The following is a 6,094-nucleotide window of genomic DNA, read 5'->3' as shown; positions in this document are numbered from 1 at the left end:
TTTATTGGAGGTTAGCAAGCATTGTATTGGTCATTTGAACAATTCATGAAAGAATATTGAGGGAAGATAGATTTCACATATAAATATACTATCCTAGACATATTTTATAATTGTGAGCACTCATTAAGTATGACATGCTAAATAGTTGATGTTGGACAAGGAAGACAACGTAATGGGTTATGTTTTCTCACATCTCAGTTAAAGTATATTGTCATGGATTATTCAAACATGTTGAGCTTGCCTTTCCCCCTCATGCTAGCCAAAAATTCCTAGCACCAAGTAGAGATACTACTTGTGCTTCCAAATATCCTTAAACCCAGTTTTGCCGTGAGAGTCCACCATATCTACCTATGGATTGAGTAAGATCCTTCAAGTAAGCTGTCATCGTTGCAAGCAATAAAAATTGCTCTCTAAATATGCATGACTTATTAGTGCAGAGAAAATAACCTTTGTACGATCTTGTTATGGAAGCAATAAAAGCGACGGAATGCATAATAAAGGTCCATATACAAAAGTGACGTTCTTTCGCATTAAGATTTTGTGTATCCAACCCTAAAAGCGCATGACAACCTCTACTTTCCTCTGCGAAGGGCCTATCTTTTTACTTCATGTCTTTTACTTTATGCAAGAGTCAAGGTGATCTTCACCTTTCCCTTTTTCATTTTATCCTTTGGCAAGCACTTTGTGTTGGGGTGATCCTGATATATATATCCAATTGGATGTAAGTTAGCATGAACTATTATTGTTGACATCACCCAAAGGTGAATACGTTTGGAGGCAACATTATAAGCCCCTATCTTTCTCTGTGTCTGATTAAAACTCCATAACCACAAGTATTGCGTGAGTGTTAGCAATTGTAGAAGACTATATGATAGTTGAGTATGTGAAGTTTGCTAAATCAAAGCTCTGACATAGACCCTTCCTGAAAATAAGATGAATTGCAATTGTTTGATGACTAAGAATGAAGTTTGCTAGTTTTAAAGAAAGTTTATGGTCTATGCTTTAACATGTGAATTGCTTGTTACTGGTTCCTGAGAAGTTTTATGAGATGAACTACTGTTATGAAATACAATGATGCTAGTAAAGGTGATTGCAATTATCATTGATCAAACTTGTGCACCTCTAGCATTCACACTTCATAAATTCTTTCTTTTATCATTTACCTACTCGAGGACGAGTAGGAATTAAGCTTGGGGATGCTGATACGTCTCCAACATATCTATTATTTATGAAGCATTCATGCTATTTTATTATCTGTTTTGAATGATTACGGGCTTTATTATACACTTTTATATCACTTTTGGGACTAACCTATTAACCGGAGGCCCAACCCATATTGCTGTTTTATTGTCTGTTTTAGTATTTCGAAGAAAAGGAATATCAAACGGAGTCCAAACGGAATGAAACCTTCGGCAGCGTGGTTTTTGGGAAGAAAATGATCCGGGAGACTTGGAGTTCACGTCAGAAGATCCTCGAGGAGGCCAGGAGATAGGAGAGTGCACCCACCCCCCTGGGCGCGCCCCCCATCTCGTGGCCCCCTCGAGCACCCCCCGACCGACTTCTTTCGCCTATATAAGTCCATGTACCCTAAAAACATCGACAACGAAGATGGATCGGGAGTTCCGCCGCCGCAAGCCTCTGTAGCCACCAAAAACCTCTCGGGAGCCCGTTCCAGCACCCTGCCGGAGGGGGGATCCCTCACCGGTGGCCATCTTCATCATCCCGGTGCTATCCATGACGAGGAGGGAGTAGTTCACCCTCGAGGCTGAGTGTATGTACCAGTAGCTATGTGTTTGATCTCTCTCTCGTGTCCTCTCTCTCTCGTGTTCCCTCTATGGCACGATCTTGATGTATCACGAGCTTTGCTATTATAGTTGGATCTTATGATGTTTCTCCCCCTCTACTCTATTGTAATGGGTTGAGTTTTCCCTTTGAAGTTATCTTATCGGATTGAGTCTTTAATGATTTGAGAACACTTGATGTATGTCTTGCGGTGCTTATCTGTGGTGACAATGGGATATCATGTTACACTTGATGTATGTTTTGGTGACCAAGTTGCGGGTTCCTCCCATGAACCTATGCATAGGGGTTGGCACACGTTTCCGTCTTGACTCTCCGGTAGAAACTTTGGGGCACTCTTTGAAGTACTTTGTGTTGGTTGAATAGATGAATCTAAGATTGTGTGATGCATATCGTATAATCGTGCCCACGGATACTTGAGGTGACAATGGAGTATCTAGGTGACATTAGGGTTTTAGTTGATTTGTGTCTTAAGGTGTTATTCTAGTATGAACTCTATGATAGATTGAGCGGAAAGAATAGCTTCATGTTATTTTACTATTAACTCTTGAATAGATAGAACAGAAAGGATAACTTTGAGGTGGTTTTGTACCCTACCATAATCTCTTCACTTGTCCTCTGCTATTAGTGGCTTTGTAGTGACTCTTTGTTGCATGTTGAGGGATTGTTATATGATCTATCTATGTTATTATTGTTGAGAGAACTTGCACTAGTGAAAGTATGAACCTTAGGCTTTGTTTTCTACCATTGCAATACCGTTTACGCTCACTTTTATCATTAGTTACCTTGCTGTTTTTATAATTTCAGATTACAAATACCTTTATCTACCATCCATATTGCACTTGTATCACCATCTCTTCGCCGAACTAGTGCACCTATAAAATTTACCATTGTATTGGGTGTGTTGGGGACACAAGAGACTCTTTGTTATCTGGTTGCCGGGTTGCTTGAGAGAGACCATCTTCATCCTACGCCTCCCACAGATTGATAAACCTTGAGTCATCCACTTGAGGGAAATTTGCTACTGTCCTACAAACCTGTGCACTTGCAGGCCCAACAACGTCTACAAGAAGAAGGTTGTGTAGTAGACATCATTCACACTCTCTGTTTCTCGAACTCAATTATCCGATTAACCAGGAGACCACCAGTGGCAAGGACCTTGATGGTAGAGAGGCTCTGTTTGGTATGGAAAATTGTGTCTACACTGCGAGCCCTAGGAGTTCGGGAGCAAACTCCCCTGATTGTCAACGATACAGCCTGCAGCCAAAAGATGGTGATAATGACAAAGGCATCCGGATTAACTTTGATCCTTGGATGTCTCAATTACGACAGGCAGTGATGTGGTTCAAGCCTTCAGGTTGATAGGTAATTGGGCTGTTGCATCGAAAGTGTGGAGTACTGGTGTCTCCGGATCACTGGTCGCTGAAGCGGGGCTGCAAATTATGATGGTGTTGGATCATCTCTTCGAATGACTTTGTTGTCTTTGCTGCTGGTTCTGGATGGGTAGTTCTTTCTTTTGTTATGCATATTCCTTGTCATTTGGTCATCCTCGTCTATGTCACTCTTACTATGTAATAGTTGCTTCTGTTTAGAATGTCATTCTCGTTTGGATCACGAGAGTCTGAGCGCTGCAGATGGGTGCGTTTTGGTGGTGTAGCAAGACTTCTTATGAACTATCATGTCTTGCTGTTTATGTCAGTAGTAGTCACCATTCTCCAGTGTTTAGAGTATACCTCCTTTTTTCAAGTTATATAATTTGACCTCAATGTCTTTTCGATGACGTACACTTGTTTGGGCCAGTGAGGTGTCGTTGAATATGGGCCGAGTAGTAACGCAATGCCAAACAGGTCAATTATGACTCTCAGGTCGGGCTCTCAAAAGATCCCGAATAAAAAGGCCGGCTCTCCAATAAAGAAAGAATAAGGACTCTTAGGCCGACATGTGTGTGCCACCGGTGTTTTCGTGTGCTTGCACGCCGAGAGCATATTGGCGCGTGCTCGAAATTCATGCTACCTTTTCATCCCCAGTCTCCCGCCCCTCCCCCACCTCTGGAATCTCGATTCCTACTCCAGTTCCCCCAAATCCCCCTCCTGTACTCCTTATACTCAAGCGCACTATCATGTTGCCTGTCAACGCGGATCTCCGAGCCGGAGATCCTGAGGTCCGTCCTGCCTTCGGTCGTTGCGTGCTGTCGCTCAACAGGGCATGGCGGCGCTTGACAACCAGTTTTTCGGCAAAGTGCTGATGGTAACCATCAACGGCGATCGGCCTCCCGTCTCGCCGGACGACCTTGTCAAAGCTCTTGGCATTGCGCACGGCATCCAAATAAGTGACTTGCTCGTCGAAGTCTGTCCGCCACCGGCTGATTTTTTCGTCAGGTTTCGGACAACTTTCGACTGCAGTCATGTGTTCGAATCTTCCCGACATTTGTTCTGCTATGGCGCGCTGGTGAGCTTTGATCGGTGGCACCCAGGGTGGGGCTCGGTGCCCTTTGAGCTTGAGTTTTTAACAAATCTTACCTTCCACGGCATGCCTCGACGTGCTTGGAACAGCGAGTCCATGAACGATCTTATCAACGACCTTGGAGGTGAGCTCGTAAGTATGTTTGTTCCTCCAGACAGCTGGGCTCTGATGGTTATGGCATGGATGAAGAAGCCGTCCACCATACCGAAGGTGATTGGTGTTGAGATACCAGTGCAGGAACCGGGGTTGTACTATTCGTCGCCACCAAGGCGCCGCAGGCCACGTTAGGGATGTACCTGTATCAAGTGTTCGTGCATGTCGAAGAAGTGGTCAATCCATCAATCGAAGTCCTGCCGCCGCCGCTAGTGCCTGGGTCTGTCGGCGACGTCCATTACAGGAGTCAATGTTAGACTTTCCACGTGTTGCTCGGAATGATGGATGGCACAGGGACTACTCCATCGCACAGCGGAGGCCACTGCTTCTTTGGGAGAAGAGGCATGGCTGGCTGCCTGGATGTGCTCTAATTTGAGGTAACAACTGAATCTTGTTAGATACTAGTTAAATCCGAGCTATGGGTGTGAAGCACTGATATGCCAGTACATTTGATTGTGACCTGTTCTAATTTTGTACCTGAACTTTTTTAGAAAGGGATGTACGTCAACTTAATGTGCTAGCAGAACTTATTGTGTTGTATGTCTGTTTTCTTTGCACAACATTCAAGATATTTCCCCGACATTGATAAAGATGATGAACCGTTATGTACGACTTTGTTGGTTTCAACATAGCCCTTCCCGTAGCGATCCACTGCTTCCATCCTGATTATGCCGCCTGCGTGAAATTTTTGTATGCAAGTTCAGTGTGCTATGATGTTCTATATGATTGTGTCAACTATATAAGTTTTTACTGAGCATTAGTAATGCATATGGCTGAAAGATGTATTTACGAGCATCGATCGATGGGTCTCTCTCTATCTCTCTCTCTCTCTCTCTCTCACACACACACACACACACACACACACACATACACACACAGACACACGCACACATGCGCACACACACAAGTGGGACCCGTTCAATTATTTATTTGCTCATGACAACTTTTAATTAGGTTCCACTGTAATCTAACTTTTTTCTTAAGTTATTAATTGAGCTCGGTGACTTCAAAAAGTTGTACAGAAGCCTTGTTCGGGCCTTTCTGGCGTCGCTGAATGTGGGCTGAGTAACCATGTTAGGTTGTACTGTACTACACATGCCTTTTTTTCAACATCAGCAATGCAACTGGGCCGACAGTTGTACACAATATCCGGGTCAACTTGTTATTCTCCGCCCCGCTGAGCTGCAGACTTTCCTAGGTGGTATGCATTAGGCTTAACAAGAAAATGGACTTTAAGAAATAATAAATGGGATGTAATTATAATAACTGGGCAGTAACTATGCACCAAACACATAATTAGTTTAAAATATATATTATTTTTGGAATTTGAAAATTTTAATTTCATTACTTGTTGCACGTGCAATATTTCGTTGGATTTTAGCGTAATACAACTTTATTTTGAAATTATATTTACCCTGACTAGAAATTTCGGATAAAAATATTTCGGATCCCATGAAAATGTGGGAATTTGTTTTGAATTCTGTTTTGAGCGGTTGTTTGAAATTATTAATCGTTGTCCTAGCTAGAAGTTGGGTTGTACTTTTAGCAAACTCTAAATGGGCTGTAGTAAATTCCATTAGAATTAAAAAAATGGGATGTACATTCTTACAAATTGCTAATGGGCTATATGTTCTCTGCCAAATCCGAGCTATGGGCCTACTAAGTTGACGCGTACCAA

Source organism: Triticum dicoccoides, chromosome 3B (genome assembly GCF_002162155.2).
Source record: "Triticum dicoccoides isolate Atlit2015 ecotype Zavitan chromosome 3B, WEW_v2.0, whole genome shotgun sequence".
NCBI classification, from domain to species: Eukaryota; Viridiplantae; Streptophyta; class Magnoliopsida; order Poales; family Poaceae; genus Triticum; species Triticum dicoccoides.
The sequence above is the reverse complement of the archived record's forward strand: the minus strand, read 5'-3'. Positions refer to the sequence as shown.